The sequence below is a fragment of the Halichoeres trimaculatus genome, unplaced genomic scaffold (genome assembly GCF_033239565.1).
Source record: "Halichoeres trimaculatus isolate MK-OKI-2021-1 unplaced genomic scaffold, fHalTri1.1 fHalTri1_scaffold_7, whole genome shotgun sequence".
Lineage (NCBI taxonomy): Eukaryota > Metazoa > Chordata > Actinopteri > Labriformes > Labridae > Halichoeres > Halichoeres trimaculatus.
The window spans coordinates 13812540-13839374 of record NW_027437185.1 but is presented as its reverse complement, the minus strand read 5'-3'; the positions used below and the strand labels follow the sequence as shown (position 1 = coordinate 13839374).

At 40.7% G+C, this 26835-nt stretch overlaps 1 long non-coding RNA gene across 1 annotated transcript; it reads left to right on the top strand.

The window, feature by feature from the left end:
- The first annotated feature begins 1270 nt into the window (after positions 1-1270).
- LOC141793081 (uncharacterized) lies at positions 1271-26835 on the top strand. The gene is made up of 3 exons (XR_012598388.1): positions 1271-1498; positions 1976-2101; positions 26758-26835. It is a non-coding gene; the product is annotated as an uncharacterized LOC141793081 (long non-coding RNA).

Genomic DNA, 26835 nt, shown 5'->3' with positions numbered 1-26835 from the left:
AGAAAGGGCACAGATCTGGGCTGAGTACTGCTGGTAACATCTTATCACAGCCTGAGCTCTTCAGTCTTACTCACTGCATCCAAGCCTGCTGGAGGACAAAGTGAGGCAGGCCGAGCATGGCTGGACTAAGGACACATGCACACACAGACACTCAGAGCTCGTCACACTGGTTCAAGGCAAGGCCTGGTCTTTGGTAGTCTTCTAAAGCCATGTCACCATAGCAACTACTGTCTCATTAAAGAGCCACTGGTGGTGGTCAATGCCCAGGCACATTTTCTTCTTCCTGTCTTAAATGTTATCGAGTTTTTTATGCTGACCATAATTACAATATAGCTTTAATAGTACTAAGCTACACAATTGGTTTGTTACAAGTAGTGATGGATGGGAACTATAGAAAACACCCACCCAAAAGTGAACACTATGACAGGTTAATTTCATTGACAGTTCCTTTCCTTAACTAAAATATGTCCATGTAGATTCTCGTTCATCCAGGTCATGGTTATTCTGAAGGTAAGTGGACTGTGCAGAGTTTGTGAAGATGTTTCACCTCTCATCCAAGAAGCCAGAACTGATAACACTTATTGGATGAGAGGTTAAAACATCTTCCCAGACTCCACACCATCCACTTTCCTTGTTTTCAAGTCTTCAGATTTATCAAAATGTGTTTATCATTAGAATATATGTTAAATTAAAAAAAAAAAGCTCCTGTCTTCACTTTTTTTTGACTACAGCCTATGGAAAACCTAGACTTTAGATGATGTAAGCCTCACTTTTCCTACTTCTGAGAAAAACAGCAAAATAGGTTTCAACAAAGTTTTGATATGAGAAAAATTATACAAGAAAAGAAAGAAAAACTTTTCTCTCTCTCAACAACAAAAAAAATAAAATAAATACAAATGAATAAATAAATAAATTAAAAAAGGTCAGGGGTGCCTTTAATGAGGAGCTGTCACGTGAGTCACAAAAAGCTGATTATCAACATGGTGCATCAGACAAGTTACTCTGAGCACATTCACCTGAATGGGGTGGAGAAGGCAACAAAAATCAATCATCATAATCAATCATAATCCAGACTAAAATCAACTTTTAATGCCACTACTAGCACATTATCACGCTTTTATGTCATGCGCAGATGTGCGATCGTTTCCCGGAGTTAAATTGTTGTGGAGTGAGACATCTTGCATCCATATCATCTTTGTATGATAACGCATGCCGCTGGAGGCGGCAGGTAAATGAAACACAGCTGAGTTAAACACGGATTAGTGAGACATTGAACCGCGCTACCATCTCAGCTGCGTGTTGCTGGCACAGGACAGCGACCAGGAAGCAGCAGACACACGGAAAAGACACTTGGCAGCACCCTGTGCAACATTATTTTGCAACTTTTAAAGTTCAGTAGCAAGTCACGCTCAAAGCCTGTCAAAACAGGTCTTAAGAGAGACCTGCGAGATTTGTACACCGGGACGTACTTAGCATGAGTGCAAGGAAAAGGACAAAGGTATTCAACTTCCTTTGTAGATTATTCCCACTTCACATCCAAACTTTTCAACTAACAACGCAACTGTAAACACCGAGTAAACAGACTCAAGCCATTACAGGTTTTGTCACGCGGACTGGGGGTTTTGATGAGTAATGTGAATAATTATGCCCCACTTTAATGCTTTCTACTGCATTCTGTTCTTGCTCGATTCATTTATTGAATAATTTCACATTTTTATTGATATATTTATCAATTTCCAGGAGCCAAGCATATCCATAAACCCCAAAAGCATGACATACTCTTTATTATACATTTGGTTTGGTGGTCTTTTCAGCCCAACTCCTCAGCTGCATTTTTCAATGCTGGATGTAATAAAAGACAAAATAATGCATCCATGCATTTTTTTTCTAATTAATTAAAGGTGCATCTTGTTTCCAGGCAACAGATGGTATTATGTCCCGTTCCTCATTTTTATACCATCTCAAACCCTCACAGACTCGAGCACTCTTCCACTCTACGCCTCAGAGTCATAAAAGTCCATGAGGGTTTGGTGCTCAAGCTTTGTGTGGAGACTTGGATTGGGCCCTTGGCGTGGGGGAGATGAAGACAGTCTGCTATTAGGTAAGATGCATTGTTCTCCCACAGGAATCATTTAAACCAACCAATATGCTCTGCTAGAGTCAGATATTTTTTCAAAGCTCTCATGTATTTTCAAAGTGATGTTCACATATTATTTTTTAAGACTCACACAGTATTCACAAAGTGTTCCCATCGACAAATTTCAATCTGAATGTCAAATAATAAAAATAACCAAGTAGCTATGTGCTGTTATAGAGCTGACTTGAAACTGCATTGTGCTCATTTCTGGGGGAAAATTTCTTCTGGATAACAGCTATTACAAACAGTAGCTTGATATTGAACAACACGCCATTGTATATTTTTTTACTGTCTTCAGAAAAAGCTCCCTGTTTTCTTCAAATTCAACATTTTGGGAGTAGATTTATAAACTTGCATGCTTTAATAATACTTTTCAAAGTGTTACAAACCCCAGGATATTCAGCTGTTCCATTTGAAATGTGAGACTCTGGAAAAACACAAAATCAAACAAAGCAGTGTTAAAAAAAATATACAGACGAGTATTACAGCCACATTTGTGTTTTCTCATGTGTTGTGTGTCATCAGAGGTTTCGCATTAGCTCCTCGGTGTTCACATATAGCGTGAATGTAATTTCATAAACCCTCCTTTGTCTCCTGTGGCATGGGTGTTTTAGTTCTTGGTCTTTTATCTATTTATGCATCAAATCAAAAGGGACAGTGAGGCACATTTAGGGAGTGGAAAGTGTATCCTGAAGAATTTAATAAGAAAAGAGATCTTGATGGATTACAGACCTTCTCCACATCTGAGACATTTTCAGAATGATAAATCACAAAGGCCTTTCATACTCCCTCTTTCTTTTCTCTTTTTCCTGCCTGCCTCTCGCTCTCACTCCTTCTTTCTCTGCCTCCTCTCCTCCTCATCTCATGAGCCTTGGCTTTCAATTGTAAGAGATTACAGGAGCATAGCCGGACTGTGGCCCATCGAGGATCTTTTATTAATATTTATATGCATATGAAACAAGCCAATTCTAAGCTGTCGGTGAGCAGCTGAACCCTGCAGGCCCATTGTGTATATATATCCATATATTTATATTTATATTTTATATGTGTGTGGCAGTTCTAGGAGTATGAATTTATCATATGTTTGTGTGAGTTTGCCGTATCCTACCTGTGTTTGTGGGTGCGTGTCAGAGTTTCATTTCAACGCTTAACCCTGCTCCGTCCCCGACCACCTGAGCCACCAGTTATGTATCAGAGACCACAAGTGGTGTTCCCCAGCAGGATCTCATGGATCGCAGGAACTCTGGCTCTCTGTCTTCAAGGTTAAGCAGGACTCGGAGGCTGGGGGCAAGGGGAGGGTGCAGCAGTGGGGGACTCTGAATCTGCAAACAAGTGTGGAGCCTGGCAGTCAAGGCTATCGAGGAGCTGATATCCTGCCGGTGGAAGGAGCAGAAGGAGACTAATCCTTCATACATAATAGATAACCAAATCCTCTAAAACACAGAGACACTAGCTGCCTGCACCACAGAGGTCCTGCCACCGCTAACACATCAGACATCGGGCACCCCCCCACCCTTGCCACCTTCATTAATACTCAATTACAACCCAGCTCCTCCTGAACGACACCATTGTCTTCACCTGGAGCTGGCCTTTGTCTGGAGAAACAGGCAAAGCTGCCCCCTAACACAAAGACATAATACCCTTTTAATATCTTTGTCACTTGAGTTAAGTGGAGACAGAAGCCTCTCCCCTGAATAACATCAGTTTTCATTGCACATATTGCATCTGCTTTGCATTTGTCTGTCATAGTGTCGTGGTCAAAACAAGAATGAATAGATGTGAGGATCTTTGGTGTTTCTGCTCACAGCTCGCTGCAGCGGCTGTATTACAGAATAAGAATAAAACAGTATTTCATTTCCTTTCTGTGGGCTCTGGAGTCTGTGCCACATGCTCAACACTTTTACTCAAAGCCGAAAGAAGCCGCATGCCTCAAGCCTTAACCTCCAGCTAAAATATCTGCCAGCAGTATAAAAGTTGACACATGCGTGAGAGCAGTTTGATCAAAAGATACTTTGTTTTAGCAGCCGTACCTTTGTGGTGCTCAGTGTTTATTTATGGTGACAACTTTTACTCCTCACGATAGTCATTATGCTGTTTCACAAATAACTCTTTGTCAAGGTGTTTTTCTTTTCATTTTTTTTTCTTCAGAGCTGTTCCCTAATGTGCCTCATTTTTGTCTTAATTGCATTTCATTATCTGCAACATAATGTTTTTACTTAATTATACTTTAAAAAAAATCTCATTTTTGCTTCACAGGGGATAACAACCAAGAGCTAGAAATCCATCCTCATTTCACCTTAAATATGATATACAAGGAGAACATATGTCTGCCCGAAATGGTTGAATTTCAGTAATTTGTGTCAATTATATTTAAAAGCCCTTAAAAGCTTCTTAATTTCACTTCATAACAAAAACCTCAAGGCGCTAACTTGGCTGGCTGACAAAAAGAGATGCATCCAGAGGTCTCCATTTTTTTTAAAGCAGGGTTGTATGAGGTGCTTGTCAATAGTATGTGTTTTAGCCACAGGGGATGTCAGTCAGCTTGTTGAGAAACCATTTTTGAGAGAATAACCAGAGCAGAAGCCATCAACTGCTGCAGACAGGGTCAATGTTACCATGGAAATAAACTAATTTTTAGAAACTCCAGCCCAAACACTTAGGCCTCTCTATTTAGAAATTTTAAAGGACTCTGCTTTGCCATCAGAAAGCCCATTATTTTCTGCACTTTTCTCTGACACAGACACTGATACATGTGAATTTAGATATTTTTACATCTCAGTTTGCTGTGATTTTAAAAACACTGTGAGTACTATCTGCCATGGCATTGAGAGCAGTGACACCTTCAGACAGGATCTGTAGGGTTTAGACACAGTTGTAAAGACGTGACTCTTATCAAGGTGTGCATTTGTTCTGGAAGCACATGATTGGAGAGCAGATCTTTGTTTTAAACTCTACTTCACCTTCTCCAAGATGACTTCTTACAAGATGCCAAGTGACAAGGTAGTATTTGTATTTATTTGTAGTTTTGTAGCACAGTCATTTGAAACATGTCAACGGTCAAACTTTGCAAACTAAGTTTGTACTGTAGCTAAATGAACAAAAGGTGGTCTGATTATCTGTTTACTGTTACAGCCTGGTGGTCTAAGTAGTGTATGTAACTTCGGGTTTCAAAACACTGAATTTCACAACAGATTCAGATTCATTCTTTAGTTTTTAGCAAATCATATCCAACTAGAAAAACACAGACCTCCGCCAAGCATGTTTTGATTGTCACGCAACACCTTAGTCCTACTTTAATGTTATACTTTCTTTCAGCACTGTCTGCTACTATTCAGTGTTTGTTACAGGTTTGTACGATAATTTGTTACCTGACAGTGTTGAAAATTATGATGAACCAGTACATATTTCATATTCCAGGTCTTAATATCCAGAATATTGCCAGGATCTAGATCGTACTTTTACATCTGTCAGAAATTATGGTGACCTTGTCTTGTATTGTTTTGCAAAGCAATCTGACCATTTATCATGGAGTTATATACACATGGTGAAAACGGCCCTATCTCACAATGATAAAGGATCCTTTGTCACTTCTTTTTTATCCCATTTTGAACATTTCCTGAAAATTTTATGAAGATTTGTTCGTTACTTTTTGAGTTGTGTTGTTCACAGACAAACTCTCCCAAGAAAATAACCTCCTTGGCAAAGGTAATTAAAATGAGCAGCTATTTTGACGGTAAAGTTAAGAACAAGAAAAAGAAAAACAAAAGAAGAATAAGAAAGCTAAATAAGCACAATTATGATGAATTGAATGTTTTTTGTCAGTTTCTCGGGACTACACAAATAACCCAATGTAGCTTTGACCCATCTGCTATCAGCCAGTAGCCCAGCCTCCATCTCAGCTCTCTGGCTGCTGTTTTAACAAAGGGGTCGAGCTGACCGGGATCTCCTGTGGGTAATACCCTGACTATTGACGAGAACCTCAAACAACCCCACTTTTCAAAATCAGCAGTTATCCCTTTAGACACACAGGCTTCATGTTATCACTTTTTCATTTCCAGTATCTACATTTCCCCTGAGTGCACATTCTATTGAGCTACTATAAAATAATGAATTGCCTCCTCTCCTGGGTTTCTGTCACCATTCCTAACATTTGTAGCTGCTGAGTGGAAGATGTCACTAACAATACTTCCTGATGTAGAATTAGTCGCTCAGGAATTGAGTTCTGCTGCTGTTGTTCCAATTAGCTTGTCCCTGCATGACTTGCTCACGTCTTCTCTCTTTATCCCTTCTTTTCAAGTCTTTACATTACCCCATGCACCCCTATTATATGCATTTTCTCTCTGTCTTAACTTCTTTCTGTCTCCCTGTCTCTTTATTTCAACACTTTTAGTCTCCTTACTGCCTTTGGGGCTCCCAAGATTTTCAGACAGAAATAACCAAGCAGGTAAAGTTCTCACTTTGCCTCAGAGAAAGAGAAAGCTCCTTTTCTTTCCTAGACTTTTTCTCTCCTAATCTATCTTTCTGCTTAGTCTGGGCAGGGCTCCCCAGGCGGAAAGGTCCCTGTGGGCTCTGGCTGTGATCTGTGGGTGTTTAGCTGTTAATCTGTCAGACTAATTCTATGGACAAACACTGCTGCAATGTATAATTCCCTATCCGCCAGGAGAAAGGACGTGTAGGCCATAGGCCGGCCTGGAGACTGATGAGCCACACTAGCATAATTAAGGCCAGAATGTCCCCTGGGACCAGGCTGCTCGTCCTTCTCTTTCTCTCTACATCTATGTCCATCTATCTATATACAGCATCCATCTATCCGTGTCCTTTATATATCTCTCTTCTCTCCTTGTCTTTATCTTCATTGCCATTTTATCAAGTCTCTGGCGGCTGTCGTTAAAAAGTCCTTTTTCTGCTGCTTGCATTGCAAATGATGAAGGGAAAGAGAAAGGCAATGGGGGAAGAATATTGCCAGACCTATTTTCTTTGTATTTGTGCGTTTTCTTTTTTTATTCTTTGTATTTTTCATTCAAGGTTTCCAGCTGTGCTGATTATTCCGCTTTGCCTCGAAACTAACCCCAAGTTTAATTGTTATTTATCAGAATGATTAAGATTTTCCGAGAGACCCTGAACTGGCAGAAAGCAAAGTCTGTGGATTCCCCAATTAAAACAGAGCCAGCTAAGGCTGTTTTATTAAGTGTTTGGAGGTGGGAACCAAATTAGTACAGCTAACTGTCATTGTTTCACTTTTATGGCAAAATCCATACACATTTTAAACGAGTAAAATGGTTTCAAGTGTGCTTTGTTTCCAAATTATCCTTCTGCTATCATTGCTATTGATCTTAATTCACTCCTTATTTATTCAGTAACTTGTTTTCCTTTGTGTTAGACCGACTGAGAGGAGTTTTTAACTGGTATAGATTACACTGACATTTACGATATTGCCTTTTACAACTTACGAGAACAAAAAAAGACTATCACCATTAACCCCAACAAATTCTGGATTTTAAAGACAGGCACAAGTCACGTTTTGCAACTCCAAGTCGAATAAATGGTGAATGGACTGAGTTTAAACAGGGCTTTAGCTTGTCCTCTGACCACTCAAAGTCCTCTCACATTACATGTCACATTCACCCTTTTACCCAACAATCATACACAGATGATAGAGGCTGCTATGTAAAGCTCACATTAACATTAACCAATCCTGTTCACACATTGCAGATATAGCAACATGGGTTTAGCATTTTGCACAAAGACACTTTGGCATGTTTACTGTGGAGCCAAGGATCAACTGCTTTCTGATTGTATCTTAGGCTTTTGAGAGCAGTGCCAAGTCTCATATTACTGTTAGCTATATCTATCATCTCTTTTTTTACCACATTGAAGCTTGACATGATTTACATCTCAGGAAAAAAAAAGAAACACTTTTCCTTACACACTATTGTTTTTAAGGAAACTAGGGACGTCCTGATGTGATACACTGGCTGGTATCGTCCCCTGATACGGCTATTTTTGGAGGATAGGATAGCATCGGATTTCATTACGTGATCGGGATTGATCCAGTTTTTAGGTGTTTTCAACACCGTCACGCTTTACGGCTGCTGTAAACCAAACCACATTGCAAACGGCGTCTCGCAACATTTGTGAAGTGAGTGTTCCTCGAAGAGATACCAACAGGGCTCACTTTAATACAACAAATATGATTCACCATTTACCACAGAATCACCCAGCAAAGCACAGGATTTATCAGAGAAAGGCATTTGCACCAAATCAAAATCACATTGGTATCGGATTGGTATCAGCAAAACATGCTGTGAAAAAATTGGAGTGGGAGTCAAAAAATCTGTATCGGGACATCTATGAAGGAAACCCTGATATTAGCCCCTGTTCAATATGCTTTGTTTTATCTGCTCTCTCTTCTAAGAATCCAGCTTCACAAACCCCCCTCCCTCTGATTGGCTAGCCCACTGCTGGGGGTGGAGCTATGGGCAGACCTTGGCGTTTGAGGCCTGTCCCTCCAACATGTAATGAACCAGTCAGGTTCATGATGTGCTGATACTTAGGTACCAATGTGATTACCTCAGTACTACAGCAAGTAAAATGAAGAACAGACCTTTTCCAGAGCAGTTTACAGACAGATTCAGGGATTTCACCAATGAGTATGTTCAGGGTTCCCATGAAACCTAAAAAAGTCTTCAAAGGCATTGATTTCATTAATCTAAAAAAACAAGGCCCTAGATGGCCTTAAAATATCTTTAATGAATCTTTAAAAGTCTTAGAAAATGTCAAAACATGTTAGTATGATTGTAAATAGTCTCAAATCTTAAAAAAAAAGATTTTTTAAAATGTATCTGAATTATTTTTAAGTAATTTACAAAGTGACTCTCATGATGACACCAGACAATCAGGATAGAACCAACAAACATTGATTTGGAGCACCTGGGACTCTATAATTATCCCTAACCCTACGTATCCTATGTAATTGATGTGGTGTTTTTCCTGTTTGGGTTTATTGTGAATTTGGTCTTAAATTTAACTTCAAACTGCATTAAAAAGTCTTAAAAAGCCTTGAATTTAATTTGCCTTAAGCTGTTGGAACCCTGATGTTGCAGTTTGAAAGTTCACACATTTGTTATGGACATACATATGAGAGCCCATGATATCCCCCTCCCTCTTTAGATGTGTACCTCAGGTTCACTTGATGGTCGGTGAATGTACCAGGGTGGCTTCCTCAGGTAGGATCTATGTGTTGGAAACACTGTACTTTGGCAGCTCTGGATGATCTGCTTGTCATGGTGTCATCTGTGTCGTGTGGCTGCTGAAGGTATGAGAGAAGAGGACATTCAGTATGCAACATTAATGGACTGAAGATGCAAAATCAGACCGTGCATTTGTATTCTGTCTTGTGTCTCGTGAGGATGTGATCACTTTGGCATCTGTACCATGCTCTATCACACTTCAACCCTTAAGTCCAGTTCTTCTGGCAAGCGTGCCGTTCTTGGGCACTTCTCTGCTGTTGTAGAAGTATTCCCTGTGTCTCATTGTGCTGACTCTAATGGGATCGTGCTTCTTTTCAGTGGCATAAGCGGGTCATGCCCATGCTTTAAGTCTGGTTCTTGTTGGTGTAATGTGACCACGCTGAGGTGGGGCAAAGTGCTTGACTACGGCACATTTCGAATGGCCAGTGTGACCGCAGCCTTACTTAGAGGTGAGTTCAAGTCAAGTTGCAAGTAGGAGTTGTGTGTGACATCAGTGTTACTCAAGCCCAAGGTTCAGACTTGAGTCCCTATCTCCACCTGAAACTGCTGTGAGGAGGGAAGAAGTCAGGCCAGATGATTGGCAGCATGCTGGGGAAAAAAATACTTTTTTTTTCTGTTTTCCACAGTCAGTACTCCCTGTGAGTGGTACTTTTGGCTGTCAAAAGAACACAAGAGGAGATTTTTTATTTATTATTATTATTATTTGCCTGACAACATTATTTACATGTACATAAGAAAACAACAGGAAAGAGATAAGAGATATCACAATGCCCACAGGAGGCTTCAAGATTGACACAAACAAAAGTGCTTCACAGGATTTGAAGCACTTGACTCAAAATTAAAGTGGCTGTTTGTTGTAAAAGTAGAGCTTTAACGGGAAGCAAATGATTTGAAAATGTAGGTACGTGTGTGTGATTGCCACACACACACACACACACACACACACACACACACACACACACACACACACACACACACACACACACAGCCTTTGTAAAATTAGATATTGAGTTTTGATTTGAAACAAGCATTAGGCACAGTGTGGCCACAATCCATGCTGTTATCCTTGTTAAATGTGACCGGTGTTAGCAGTGGGAGCTGTAGCTTTGTTAGCTGCTGTGTGTGACAGCTCTGCTAGTGGAAGTGGTTGTTACTGCAGATCTAGCTGTGAAACACAGTGCCATGTCTCCAGGCAAGCTAGAAGATACCATCACACACACACCTCAAGCACAACCTAAATAGCACGAATGGAGAGAGGGATCTCGACAGGAATGAGATTGGAAAATAGACAGTCGTCCTCTCCTCCCTCACACCTGAGAGTCCCGTAGGCAGAGTAGAAGAGCACTTTTCTGTAACTCTCTCCATCAAACTCTCCTCCTCCTCCCCCCTTTCCCTCCATCTCTACTTTCTCCTCTCACTGCAGGCGATTGGTTTGATCTTTGATCCCTGTAGTCCTGCCACCTTCCTCCTTTCCCCTGAACCAAGTGCTGTTGTTTTCCCATCCTACACGGATCTGCACTCTTCACACAAAACAAACCACAGAAGCTCCTGTGACACAAAAACACGTAGATATGTTCGCAATATATCTAACTCCAACCCCTCAGCAAATCTCACCCACAACATTCAGGGGCATTAATACAATTTGCTATTTCTTCAGCTTCATAGCACACGCACAAACCATTTCCTTTGTTGGCAGGGTTGTTTTGAAAGAGTAATTCCCTGGTGAGGTGTAAGGGAGAAAGCTGAAAAAGAGAAAATAAAAAAGCCTCATAAAGAGATGCTTAAATTTGTGTTGCTTTTGAATACACCTGCACCAAATAGCCTTGCCCTACTGCAACCCCAGCAAGTAACGTTTTGATTATGCACACAGCACTCCCTCTCAAACATGCTTCTTATTCAAACAGTTGAATCAAATAGGTCCAATGTTGCTAAATAAATGTTTTTATTTCGTCTCTAAAATATTCTCACTGTCAAAAACCAAAATCTGAAAGTCTGCTTTTGTACGTGTGCTTATAGGACTGAGAGCTGCACAGTCAGTGGTGATTGGTGCTGAGGTAATCTCCTGAGAAAGAAAAGACCTTGATTCAAAGATCAAACAGCTCAGCTTTTAATTTCATTCTCCAGTATGGACCTTGCAAAAAGCTCTCCAGGGACTTGTTTTCTTTGTGAACCTTCAAAGAAAACACGTCAGAAACATGTTCTTTTCCATCCATATCACCAAGCTTTTTCGTCTTCCCTGTCTCTGAGATAAACACAAATAATTGTGCTTCTGTGTAAAAATGCCATTAGTCATTTGGGTGAGCCTGCTCAGCTTTGATGGGAAAGCATTATGCTGTAAAAACAGCAGCATGTTCCCAGCCCAGGCCCCGGATCTCAAGGGGGCAGAGCAGCAGTTGTTGTTGTTTAAGAGCTCCATTCATTCTAGGCTGGCAAAAACACACCAAGGCATATGGCTGCTTGATTTAGTTAGCTTGTAAAATCATTTCAGAAACTACATTTGGATGAAGATAACAAAGTAACCAAGCAATTAAATCGAGTATGGTCAATTTGAAGCACCTGATAGAACAGATCCAGCTGTGGTGGAACATCTGGTGGAGACCGGTAGGAGAGGAAGCTGTGGATTCCTCGCTTTGTTTGTAAAATCACATGCGTATGAAAACATGTTCTCTCGCGTTTGTGTACTGTGCTTGGAATTTGATGTTAAGCTCCAATTCAAAGACATATTTAGAGGTTAACCGGAATAGATGTGGCATTGGTCAGTTGTGCATGAAAAAGAAAGTGATCTCTGCCACTTGGCAAATGAAAAGGGCACCCGCTCTCCCCTGATCTCACCAGCACGACAACAGCCAGAAATACTGGCATGTAGCCCTGCTGCCTGGCTGGTATTGACGGCTGAGCTGCAGCGAGATTTGCTGGACCTGAGTTCACCTGTCAGGTCAGATGCTTCCAAAGATTCTTTTTTTTTTCAAAGTTTATTCAGCCTGAATGAGTCACCGGCAAATTTCTTTACCCATTTAAGGACTTCTGCTGCTGCTGCCGCCTTTAAAAACACATCCACACTTTTTTTTCTGTAACACAAACATAAAGGACCTTGCTCCTGCACTGTGTCAATGCTGGGGAAAAAAAAAGTCATGAATGCAATCAATACATGAAAAGATGAATGGGAACAAACGCAAGTTAGTAAAACAAATGGTGCTGATTTCAGGCTGTAATCTTTGCAAGTGCAGCACGGGGGCTTACCAGACAGCAACAACTATTATTAATGGTAAACAGTGAATAAAAAGACCATAATAAGACATGCATGATTAGATAAAGAGGAAAAGGTCACAGCAGGTTGATGCATCTGTCTCATTAGCTGCTTTATTTGTGTCCCTTCGTTTACCCTTCATTAGCCTGCCCGTTTAATCCTCGTTCTTTCTCCCTTTCTCCAAGTCTTTCCTTTCATTAGGCCCGCTGCTCTCAATCGCTTCCTCTCTATGTGTTGTTTCTAAGTGTAATGGCTTCCCACAGTGTGTCTATCTCTCCAAAATGTCACCCCCGGTTTCTCCACAGCATAGTCTCTTTTGACATAAGCACTATGTGCAGCAGACAGGGCACAGGGATTAATTTGCCATGTGTGTATACCTCAGCAGAAGACAGGGGTAGAGACTGTGACTGAGGCCTGTCTGACAGCAGAGACAGAGCCGTGCTCGCAGGATCCCTGGCATCTCCCTCTGCACTTGATGTCACAGGCAGCGGAGAAAAGGGGAGGTCCAAGAAAGGAGAGGAGGAGGACGGGGAGGAGGAGGAGGAGGTGTGAATGTGGCCCTGTTTGAATGGCAGAAGAAAGAGAGAGATACAGAGAAGATGTGCGCCTGTTATCAGGGTGAGAATAAGTAAAAGAAGAAGGATCCGGGAGTGGAGAAAAGGAGACGTCTGCTTTTGGGGAGTTATCACTGTAATGCTGCTCAGTGCCAAAAGAGGTCATGTGTGTGCTGCAGATTCATTAGTTTCATAAGACATTAATATCCTAAAATCATTACCAGTTTTAGCAAAGAACATTCTGGATGTGTGAGGCTTTATTAAACCCCGCTGCATAAACCTTAGGTAAAGTCTGAGACTAATTAATCTTTCTGTACACTTTGCTGATCTGCAGCTGAGATATCTATGTTCTGGAGAGGGTAAAAAGGGTTTCATCAAATGTGAATGCATCTGTTAATTCATTTTAATAATAACATTCATGGACATTTTTAATTCCTTTCATTCTCCTGGTCATTTTCTTTTTGCATTCCTTCATCAACATGCAAAGCTGAGGGAAAAAGAAACAGATCAAAACGTAGCGAGCAATGTTTAAAGCAATTTTAATAATTGGCTTCATTTTTACCTTCTGCATTTAATAAGGATGAGAAATAACATATGTTAATCGAGCAGCTAGGATATCAGGTTGACAATACAAATCACATCCACATCTCTTTCACAGACTGGTTAATGTATATTATAAATGTACATGAATTTACATGCTGATTGTAAATGGGATGACAAACCAAAATGAATGATATGAATTATGCTCAAATGAATCTACACCCACCAGACCCAAAGATAGGCAAATGAGTGTGTAGTGGCCTTGCCAAATTTCCCCCTCAAAATGTGTTCATGATTAATAATAAATAATTTTCCATCCTCAGTAAGAACCTCTTGCATTCCCAAATTCTCCCACACTTTGCTTCCACCCCCACTTATTTATTATTAACCCCTCTTAACCCTTATAAATGATCCAAGGTTTTTTTCAGCTATGGTGTTACGCTAAGTTCAAAAAAGATCCAGTGATTTGACTGAAAAGCAATAAAATCTTTTTTTATTTTATTTTTTTTAGAAGGCTTCAGGCAATTTGGCAAAAGATGCTCAGTGTCATTATCTGAATCATACCGTGAGAGCGATTTTGGAAGAGCTGAGGTTGAAGAACTGCTCGTAGCTTTAAATTAAAATCGGATCATTTGTTTATTTACAAAAAAAAAAGAAAGGCAAGCTGAGACTGGCTGGTTATACTTACTTTATTGACTAATGGTTCAAAGCCGTACTGAGAGTTCAGCAGGTGCCAGTGACTCAGCAAGGTTTAACATGGGACAGCCTAAGAGAAACAGGAATTAAGGGAAGATTGGAGGATTGGAGATCCAAATGTCACTGGACTTTTATCCAAACATAACATACCTGAATTATTGTTCAGATTAAAAGTTAAATTGACAACAAAATACAAAAAATTTTTTGAACAGTTTTAATGATTAAGGACTGATAACCTTTTTTATTTATTTAATTTTTTTAGATGCTTAAAAATAAATACAATTTCTTCAGTTTCAAGCTAGTAGAGCTAGACTATAGATTCTATCTATCTATCTTAACAGTGTTGCTGAGTCTACAATATTCTTTTGCACTGATACACATGACATGGGTTTCAGAGTACTTCTTACTGGCAAAAAGTCAAAAAGTTAGGAAAATTTTTCTTTGGCATTCCAGCTTCCCTAAAGCCTGGCTCACACTACGAGATGTTAAAATCTTAAAAGATTCTGTTATTGTGTTGTATTACACACACAAGGAGAATCTTTACAGATTGTTTTCTCTTAAATCTTAAATATTCCCACACTACAAGATTTGAAAATAATAACCAGCACACACAGGATACAGGATTTCATCAAGATTATCACCACATGATCCCATGTCATCTCACAAGGAATGTAAACAAAAGCACAAACAAATGCTGAATAGTTCACGGCTTCTGGCTGTAGTAATTATTTGCAGTGAGAAAAGAAACTCCTACTTTTGCCTTTTTCAGAGTGGTTGCAGGACACATTGTATAGACATTTGTGGTCTTGTCTACCAACCAAGAGTATCCTCCATCTCCACTGTCCAGCGTATCCATACACTCTGCTCCTTCGTAGTCCTTTTCGTCTCTGATACCTTCCAATCCTTTGTAGACGCCTCTCTCTGATTTGCTATTGTCATCCTCAGCAAAAATGAGTGGTGTCATCATCCAGATGAATATCAAACATGTTCAAAAATTATTGAGGTGGCTCCTACGAGCCCTTGAGCCGATCGATGGGCTGAAGATTGACCCATCCCCTGCCAATAATAGAAGATAACCTGGGCTGAACATTGGGTTCTACCTTAGTCCTTGACCAGATTTCTCTGCCAATTGTCTAGACTCTAGAGGGCCAAATTGGGGTAAGATCATCCAGGCTTAAGTGAGGACTTTTAAGTCTGCTCTGTGTACTTCATAATACATTCCTATTAATGGAAACCTGAAACAAGAATGGAAAACAAAACACAAACAATGTCGCTGGACTAGCATTAGCAGCTCCAGACCCTAACCCCCAAAAAGTTTAGTATATCGTCTGTCCAGACCTCTGCCATTGTTGCTGACATGGTTGATGTTAGAAGCCTTGTGCGTTCTTGGTTTTAATTGGTTGGTGATGGAGAAGTGATATTAATGAGAGTGTTCCCACAGTCAAAGTATTTCCAACAGAAAGTGTAGCAAGAAAAGCAGCCAATGCCAAAGGCATCGTAGCACCTTGGACACTTAGTTCTGAAACATTTTTTTTCCTTTTACTGAAATAGGCGCTGCCATTGTCCAAAATGTCACTGGAAGGTGTGAAATAAGAGAATTCCAAGTAGTTTCTAGTCGTTTCTTTTTAATCAACAAATATGTGCTGCTAAGCCATTGCTGTCTTTCACAACACTACAAAAGAATAACTTAGAAGCAGTAATAGATTCACGGAATATAAGAAAGTCAGGATAATTTGCACTCCAAGATCACCGCAGCACAAATCAACACACATTTGAAAGAAATTCTTTATTTAGTCTGACTCCTGTGTCCTGACCTTTTCTTGCCAGCAGGGAAGAGGATAATTTACTTCTAGGCAACAGAGAAAGCCATCCAGCTCTCCTCTCTGATGAGGAACTTAACCATTGGATGCGCCACACCTGCATTATCACAACATTGCTCATGACAGCCCATCACAGCCTCGCCCTCTTAATAAAGCAATGTCTGGAGTGGCTGTGAAAGCCTTGTCTGGGAGGGAATGCAATGGGCTGGGGAGTAATGAGCAAGTCTGAGATAAATAATGGATCGCCGTCATTCATATTACAGAGGAAATTACTGTAATGGTGCTTGCTGGGTGAAAGACCTCCATCTAACACATTAACACTCAGGACAAAGACGGAGAAGAAAGCAGAACAGAGGGAAGGAAGAGGAGGGGAGTGGATATCATAGAAGTGAAGGAGGAAGGAGATCATCAGTAAAAAAAAAATTGGAGATCATCATCTGCAAAACATATCCTGCCACTTGAGGTCTGGCATAAATGAAGCGAGATAGGAGACTGAGGAAATGAGAGCATGACTATTTTGAGGTGGAGTTTGATTGAAACACCAAAAAGCTGCAGAACTTCTGTGACTTATGTCAGAAGGAAGTTCTCTCTTTCCTTTTCTGATACCTTCCTTTTCCAACCCTCCCACTTATTCATCCAACCCTCCCACCCTCACTCTTTCTCTCCTCTGTGCTCTCCCAGGGCATTAGAAACAGAATGGTCTGAATGTGAGCCTCCAATAGTGGAGATAAATGGGATTTGAAGCACAGGCTATAAGGAGTGGCAGTCATTAGACAGTAAGTGAGCCAAGCGAGTTGTTAGGACATGAGCAGTGCTAGTCGTTAGGCAGGGATGGAGGGAAAGAGAGATGGAGCGATGGAGGGAAGGGAAGGAGGCCACTGGCTGTTTGTTCTAGGACTAAGTGCTGGATAATGAGATCAGACTGACATGACCCGGCCCCAGAGCTGAGAGAGAGACAGCTTTGCCATTACACCTCTCTATCTCCTTCTCTCCCTCCATCCCTTGATCTCATTCTCTTTGTCTTACACATACTTTCTCTTTCCGTATCTATATCTCCCTTTTTTCATCCAACCCTCCTCCTCTTACACAAACTACAGCTGCATCAGCTGTGGCATTTGAAATCTGAATCAGATGAAGTCACAGTTTCAAACACGTGTAACAGTAAAGCCGACATATTTCAGGGGCAGCACGTGTGACCACACAGAGCTCAAACCCTCGATGCAGGAAAGCAGCAATAAACAAGAAAGTAGCACTTCCCAAGAATGGGATCGCTTGAGCCTATGTGTTATTTTTCCAACACTGTCTAAAGCCCATTTCCTCAGTTTGATTATGCCTCTAACTTTCTGGAATGGAAAATTTTGACAGGAACACCTACTTCAACAAAAGTTGGGCAAGTGTGTCGTAAAAAAAAAAAAATCATGCAAGATTGGAGCTACTTTCCCATGCTGTCTTTGTGAGTGTTCCCTCAGCTACTTCTATCACCAGATACAAAGTGCCATTCCTCTTCAAGTTTCTTCAAGGGAAAATTATCCAAAAAGTTCTCAATTTTCACTATTGGACTATTTATTCAACCTTAAACTCTTTGGATGATGGCAGACTTTTTTCACTTTCAAGTTCCTGGTCCCTTCTGGAAAAGCTTCTGCCTTTAGAGGCTGTCAGTAGGAAAATGTGCTATATGTTGGGTTAGCAATGAGACATCCTTACTAGTCTGAAGTAGACATTATAACTAATTTATCATTTAAGGCCCACACAATCTGAAATTAGCATGATGACAGATGATGCCTTGTAACGCAACACAGTTTGAATGAGTTTGTTACATTGGTTTAAATGCATTTAACTGGACCAGTAGGTAGTCAGTGTGGGTATGATGCTAATCTGCAAAGAAGACTGAAGGCTAGCGATGCCATCCCAGTAAACAGTAGCCACACTGAGCAAACAGATTTGACTTTTTAACCTGAAAAATCCCTGCTCAACTCTGGAGTCAATCTCTATGGATGTCTTAAAGAGGGGGTATTATGCTTTCCCATTTTTTTAAATGGACCTAAAGAAATAATGATGGATGTTCATAATCAATGTGTGCAGCTTTTCAAACCTCTTGTGTTCCTCTGTGTTCTAAAAAAGAGCACCAGATCTTTACATGATTTTTTGGAGACTTCTAAATTGAGGAGGTATCAAGAATCAATCTCCTAACTGGTTCATGACACGTTGGAGGGTCAGGCCTAAAACGCCACACCGATGTCTGCTCATAGCTCTGCTCCAAGTAGGCGTCCATAGGGATAGGGATGGCCAGTCAGAGTGAAGGGGGTTTGATGAAAAAGGTGCCTTCAAGAGACAGCTGCTAAAATGATGCATTTTAGATGGCGACTAAAATAAACGCCAGTGAGGGATTTTTTATCACTATTATTATTATTATTATTATTATTATTATTATTATTATTATTATTACTATTGTTATTATTTCAGCTGTTAAACATGTAAAGCTACTCCCAGAGATGGGCAGTACATACCCTTAATCAAGCACAAAACCTCATCTTTAAAACACATACACTTCTAAATTTATACCCCCAAAATAAGATCTATCCTACAAAAGTAAAGATGATTTCATGCAAAGATTCTGTTTGCCTCTACCTTTGTAGATGTATAATCCCAGTGTGCACTATGGTATGCAACAGAGTTTCCCCTTTGCAGTGCTCACCTGCAGTGGTAAAGCAAAGAGCCTGGCAGTGGCTGTTTCACTGGTCCTGTTGTATTTCACCTTTCAACAACAGATGTTTGACAGGACCATGTAACCATGTGTTTTTTTTTTAACTTCTTTTTATGGCTACCGACGGACTACTTTACACAACTCTTTTCTTGTCTTCTTGGATTGCTTAAATTCAGATGAACCCTAGCAGGGGGCTCTACCTTTCCCTTGGCCGTGGGTGTAAGCAAAGACTGCATAGCTGGATCCCATGCAGCTTCCTTGACATTCACCAGTGAAAAGGAAAACCGACACCCTGTTTAAATGGTCCAAGTCATAACTCTGCAACACACTGGCTGCCAGCACCATCCCTGGAGCTGTGACCTGATCAGGGAGTGGGAAACCTATCCCTCTGCATATTATAGACAAGAAGATGATGGAAAAGCTTGACATCATATTACTCATGTCAGCCCAGGATGTGTTTTGAGTGCTGGCCATACAGGCAAAGAAGGATTTAATGAGAGGTGAAATGCCAGGTACCAGCACTGAATCCACCCTGTTTCCTGTTCGTAATTGCATCCCAAAAATAGAATTTGAGCAGAAGAATGCGTCGTAAGTTAGTGACGAAGATGAGGCAGTTTCAGAATAAAAGACTTTAAAAGGAGGGAAATAAAAGGGTTGCTTTAAGTTCTGATGTGCCATTTATTGATAATGGTGAGCCAATGACACAGTTCATTCTTTAGAGATATTATTTTCCTCTTATTGCTTAAGAGAACAGGAGTAAAATTAAGTGGTGAAACGAAAAGCATTTTGAGAATGCAAGCTAGACATTAAGGTCAGGGCAAGATTTGATAGCAAAATGGCATGAAACCCTCCCATTATACACAAAATTCATCAGAGGTCTGGATTGAAAACTTAGCTCCTTGTATTTTGTTAAGCTGAGTCGGTAACTCTGCCGGGGATGTCTCATGCTGTTTCGGTCGTTATTTATTTTGTAAAAGTTATGTTTATTTAAACAGTCTTTTCAGTTTGTGTGTTAGTTTAAAGGCTGTCTCTATTATTAAAAATGCTTCGTGGTGATGTGGGAGTACGTTTGTGGAACCCTGCTGACTTGCTGACACAAATTGTTGTAAGCTGAACTAAACAGGAAAATAAAATAAAGTAAAATAAAAGAAGGAGGAAATCCCCTTGAAGAGGGATTCTGTGGTAGTAGTGATGGTGAGTCTTGAATAGTTTCAGACAAAAAGTAAATACTGTGTCTACAATACAAGGACATTTGAGAGACTCACTAATAATCTGTGCTTGTAAATTTTTTGTAGTAAGTAAATGTTGAGTTAAGTTTTAGATTTATTCAGATTTAATTGACTGCTCTTATGAGCATCTGGAAGCGCCAGTCTTTACTGACTGACTGGATTCTTAATGCAGAGTTGTTTTTTGAAAAGATGCATTCAAAGCTCAGCCTGGTATCTTGTTTATAAAGACCATTGAAAAGGAGAAAAGTGTGCCACCAGTGTCGACTGTTTTTCCTTGGTGTACAGGTGATGTTGGAGAGGGAAAATGGTGGCAGCTGCAGGCCATTCATTCAGGAGATGATTTTCCCAGTTGCTGCAGCCACTTTTGTGCAAAATGCATCCAGGTGGTCATTGTTTTTGCCAGAGATCTAAGCAGGAAGGTTTAGAACAGTAATGACTGTCTATAAATGACCGTTTGACTGACAGTCGTTTGAATGAAACTGTCAGTGGCTTACTTGGCAGCTTATTGATTGATTTCTGGGATGAATTGGATGCAACACCTTTAGATCTGTGAAGTTGTTGTGAGCCTTTTTGCTCTGCAGGATTTGAGATCTTTGTGAAAACACAAAGTAGATGCGAGATGTAGCCAAGGAAAGTGGCTGTATTTTTATTTTTGAATTGTGGTTCAAATCCATTTATCTCTTTTCATTTTGGTTTGCAGTTTGCAAAGAGGCTAGAGACTATCCGAGCTGTCATTGTGTGCAAGGTTGGGTCCACCCTATACAGGACCAAACTGTGAACACACACGCACACACACCAGGGTCTGTAGGAATTTTTGTTACTTGTTAGTTAACACAAATTCAAACTGGGCTCCTCCTCCTTGGCTCAGCAGCGCACACCCATTGCATCAGGCTGTGATTATGTGAACATAGACTGTAAAAAAAATGGACATCATCTTGCTTAGCTTGATGTGAGGTCGCCAGGAATAACAGCTCCCCCTGGTGACTGGCTGCAGTATAAGTCAAAATATGCAGCTCCCCAGTCATTCCAGATGAGCTGTGGTCAAACTAAAAAATTAGTACACCTCATAGAAATGGTTCTCACATTTGATTGTTGTAGTGATTTGGCTGTCTCTTTTTTCCTAGAAGTTTTGTTTTCAGTAGCTATACGAGGTTGAAAATGAGGTTTTATGACACGTTCAGTTGCTAGGCGCTACCCAAGTAGCTGCCAGTTGCAGCAGCTCTCTCGTCTTTGTCCGTTTCTTGTAATTTTTTCGTCTCTTTTTCATAATCTTTGTATTTGGAGTGAATCATCACTTTGTATGGTTCATTGTCGGTCACGGACACCAAACTTTTCGTGGCTTCGGCGGTATTTTTTACTACTTTTCTCCTGTGTTTGTCTGGAGATCCTACATGTAACCATGGCTGCATTGTTTACATGCGAAATTAGCTGTTAGCAGCCTGTAGCATGTCAATGCTAACTAGTGTAGGGCTTGATGATTTCCCTCGAGCTGAGGAGGAGGAGGTGAGGATGACGTGCTGGTTCTCGGATGTGAGCTGGGAGGTGACGACGTGGACCTGTCCTTCCATCCATCGTTGTTGGGAACGTGGGATCTCGCTCCGGGGGATGGATGAGCTAGCTGTGCTAACCCAGCGGCATCATGCTGTTCACGGACGTGGCTGACCGAGCTGACATCGGACGCCGCGACACATCGGAGGAGCTTCGCCTGCTGTGAGCAGACAGGATCCAGGAGACAGAGACTGAACGGACTGCTGGAGAGGCTCAGTCCTGGACCCTGTGGAGGTGGAGACTGGCTGGGCAGGAGAGTGGTGGACGGGATGTCGTCATCTAATTTCTTGTGGACCTTTTTGCACTTTCTATACGCTTTCTTACTTTTGTTTTCTTAAATGCTGCGGTGACTCCTGAATTTCCCCTCAGGGATAAATAAAGTATTTTCTATTCTATTCTATTCTATTTAACAATGACTGACAGCTGCTGTTCTTGTGTATTTTTTTCGGGGATTGTAAAATATGTCGGGAGGTAGAGTCAGGAAGTGATTAGACTCTTGAAAGAAAAAAATAATTATTAGTTTTGTCACTCAGCTCCACTCAGATTCTCCCAGAATCCCTCAGTCTCTACTGCGCAGACTCTAGCTGCACAACTGCTACAGAGGCTGGGCCTGCGACGGAGGAATTTTGGCTTCAAAACCGTATAATGGTAAATGGCAGAGCCACGCTGTCCTCTCTATATACAGTCTATGATGTGAACACATTCACTTGCCTAGCAACCACCTGTGGCACGATGTTTCTATGTGGGAGAGACCCAATAGCTATACACCTGACTTGACATGTTAGCACAAACTAATCACAGGGTATTTGACGCATACCTGCTCAGCAGAAAGTCCATCATCCTGTGCTGCTCTCCAAGTGCCTGAAAGGGAATGAGAGTAGAGCCAAGTTTTATCTGTTTGGTGTTTTGTTTCAGTTTGGTTGTGTTCTTCTTCCTCTGTACTACGTCCACTATCATAGTCACTCAGCTTCTTCCATTGGCTTACCAACTCACTAAGTCATTTGTGCACTGTGCCTTTGTGATTGGCAGAAGTAACCGCGCGTTATATTACATGTATAGAGTTCCTTAATGTGATGACTAAGCAGGATTATTCTACCTTTAACAGTGCAAACCTAAATAACCCAGAACCTAACTTAAGTCTGTTTTTGACATGTTATTAGTTACCTTTTTTTCTTCAATAAATATATAATCATTATGAAAATACAACACGTCCCAGCCCCATAAGTATAACAGAATTACAGCTCTCCTGCCCAATCTCTCTCTCTATGTCTAAGTGAATTAATCTCAGTCTTTGCAGTTAGCTTTCTTGCCGATTGCTTGTCCGTCCGGCCGTCCGTCTGTCCGTCTGTCTGTCCGTTCGTCCGTTCGTCCGTCCGTCAGTCTATCTGTCTGTCTGTCTGCATACTCTTTCCACCACTGTGCTAATAGTTCCTTGCCTCTGCTGCTCCAGGCACCACATGTTCCTAATACTCTAAATGTGAGACGATAAAGTAATAAAAATATTTCGTTACTCTGCACTCAGAGACTATTAAGAATGAACAACTTTGGCACAGAGTTGGACGCCACATTGTCATGTATATTTTAATTGACATGCTCATCAAAATGTTAGCTGCTGAGCCACCCATAGATCTGAGTCATGGAAAATTAGGAAAATTGGCTCTTTAACAGTTATGTTTGGAAATCACTCAGATTTTTGTTTATGCTTGATGTGACATTGAGTTTTGATTCTGAATGCTTTTTTTAATCCTTCAAGTCATTTTCTTGGATGTTTAAGTTTACCGTTTGGGCTTAATGAATGAATTTCGGAAAAGGTTGATTCAGGTATTATTCCACTTTTTCTCATTCTGCATTACACCTAACACTAAAATCACCCAGCTTACAGCCTCCATTTCTTTTAATGCTGCTGTAACTTTGTGTTTTTTCTTTCAGTGGAGGTATAACAAAGTGATGTTGAACAGCTTTGTTAAGTCTTTGTTGAGCCGAGCTGCAAAGAACTTTGCTGCTTGCTGACAGACACATACACACCTCCCTCACACACCGACACAATAACACAGAGAAGAACAGTGCTGAACCTCCCCTCAAAATTTTACACACTTGTCACATGCAACAACACACGGAAACAGTCACACATAGGATACATGAAGTGAGAGCCATGCAGCTGTCTGCTGTTGTGTGATTTCCCTGTGAGTACTATGACTGTGTGTTGAGTTGAAGAGTCTGTTACTAAAACAGGGGGGAGTCTGCTGAAACATTTATCTTCCTCTCCATGAAGCCAGCTGGGGGCTTTTGAGGGAAGATACAGACGTTTTAATTTTCAAACAAGTGGGTTTGAAAAAAATTCTCAAGGGGACGTAAAGCTTCCAACATACTTACATGCATCCTGTGCGTATTTCTGCGCAGATAAACACAGAGCTTAATGTATGGGCGCATTATTAATTCATACATAGATGCATGCGTTCATGTTAACGCTTCAGTATGTATGGTACGTATTTTGTAGCGCTCATAAAACACAGAGAGAAACAGATTTTTAACATGAGAGTATGCTCAACACATATTGTTATTTATTAGTGCTTCCTCTTAGACTGGATGTGAATTGCAATGAGCCAGTCAAGGTCTGTGTTGATCAAAAGTGCCTTAAACTTTTCAAAAGTCTTTTAATCATTACACAGACTCCTATCTTCAGAGCTAAAGAAATAAAGTCTCGCTGATTACAATTTGTCCATCTCTTTCTCTGTGTCTGATCTGATTGATGTCTTTGTCCTTTGTTTTTTTTTTCTCCACACAACTATATACAGCCACTCATTCACTCACATATGGTAATTACTTCTTTAAACTCCATTCACATCTCTTTTCTGATTTCCCTCAACTGATCCCTCCTTTTACTGTGATCCTGGTTGAAAATAACCTCTTTGGGGTCCAATCACGGTGTTGGTTCAGTTTGTGTGTGCGTTAGCTTTTATATGCATGCATAGTGATATATCCATTTGAATCCATTTTGCTTGCAAATCCTGAGGTGAGATTGAAAAATGAGATTAAACCACTTGACAATGGCAAGAGTGGCTCTGCAAACAAATCACCAGAATGCCATACGGACGCAGACGTGGTGTGGGTAGGTTAAGATGCACAAAATCAGATCCCAGCAGAGTGGTTTTGCTGTTTTTGTTAGAAATTGAAGGAAATCTTCCAATAAAGAAGTATTGCCCAATTTTTTATCCATTCCAATAAATGTATTTTTTTATTCTTGTTTTTGTTTTCCTTTTTTTTTGACCAAGTACATCTGCACCCAACCTACTTTGGAAAGGACTAACCCATCACTCATTGACCACTAAGAATGAACTGAAGAGAAAGAGTTAACATAAGGCTTCAGTGGATGTGGTTTAAAAAAGCCTTTCACTACGATACAAATCTGAATACATGTGTGGACTGTGTCCTTATCCATTGGTGCACACCACTAAGCTTTGTTGGTATAGACCCACACAAGTTCTTTTATCATCTCTGAGGCTCTTTCCCACTTCTGATGCTCTACCACACAATAACTCATTGGTTGTCCTGGGCCTTGGATCTGAGACTCATGCAAGATCTTTTCTCCTTCATTCTTGGAAAATCTTTTTCATGGATCTAAGGTCAACTCTAAGGTTGATCTCACTTCTTTTTCAACCCAGCCATTTTCTAGCCACAGTTAACTTTTATTGCTAATTATCTTTTGAAGGACAGATCTTCCAGTGGTGCTGCCTCTTTGGACCTACTCCTCATCTACACATGCGTGTCCCACTGTGTGAATATGTCCTGGCTGCTTTTTCTCTGAAAACACTTCAGAAATATACTTTTCTCCATTTTTCAATGGTTGGAACGCTCTTACAGCTCTGACAACCTTTCATTGGCTGATTTGTTTATACTGTAAAGTGGTGCTTTATGTGCCTGACCTCAGCCTGAGTCCTGTTTTCTTTTTATCTTCAGTGTTCCCCCTCAGCAGCTTGACACCCCAGCTGGATGTCCGATTATTTGATGGGTGCAAGTGCTGTCTTGGATCTTGTGATTTAAGTTTCAGCTTGAGCACCTGACGTAGATTGTCAAAATACATGAATGTTAATGTGTCTCTTGAGTTATCATGGTTCCTGAGCAACTGTAGGGCCCCGACTGATAGTTCGAACTCCCCGCTGCTTAATTGTCCTCACTTTCTTTACTATCATCCACCCGCAGTCCCCCCATCGGGAGGAACTGCCGTTGTTTTCACATCTGTGCTTTATGATGATCTGACTCATGGAAAACAGCAGTGGGGATAACCCATTACCTTGATTTATGCCACATTTGATGATGGCTTTGGGAGCTGCCTTTGCATTTAGTGATTTCTATCACAACCTCTTGTGCCTTTTCATTTTGTGGATAATTTGCTAATACTGAGCATTTAAGGGCTCATTTGAAGCCAGGTGTCCAGGTTATTCTCAAACAGCATCAAGTATCCAAAATCCTTAAACAAAAACGAGAGGTCTTGCAACGAGCTGTATCTACTTTATCCATTAGGTTGGGTTTCCCGTAGACAGGCTCAGGAGCACTGATGAGTCTGAGAACAGAGCACATAAGTATTTATGAGAAGCCCCAACATTAGCTCTGTCTGCTGTATCCTGTATCACCACCCTGCGAGTCAGGTTTCCAGTAGATGGGCTCAGTAATCTCCACATGTAAAAATAAAAGCGCCCTGAATGAAAGCTGTCTACAGTTTCTGTACCCACTGCTGCAGTAAAGGGGTGCCATTTGCACTGAAAGATGTCAGCAAAGTTACAAGGTAATGACCATGTCATGAGCAAATGTTTTGTGCCTGTTTTGTTTGATAAAATCTGCAAAAACAGAAATGAAAATGAAAAGCCTCTTGGTGAAAAACGAGCACATGGAATCCATTTATTATTTTTTTTGAGTGTAATGAAAAGATCAAAACAGCATTATTGAAAATATTTGGCAAAGTAACAGATGTGTGCATGGGGTATTGAATCCTTTTAGTGTGCCCTCTCAATAATAGACTTGTTATGGTCTGCAGGTGCCCTTGGAGAAACCATGGACCACACAGCCAATCACAGTGGTTCTATGGTGGACACAGCTGAGCTCCAGACCGGGG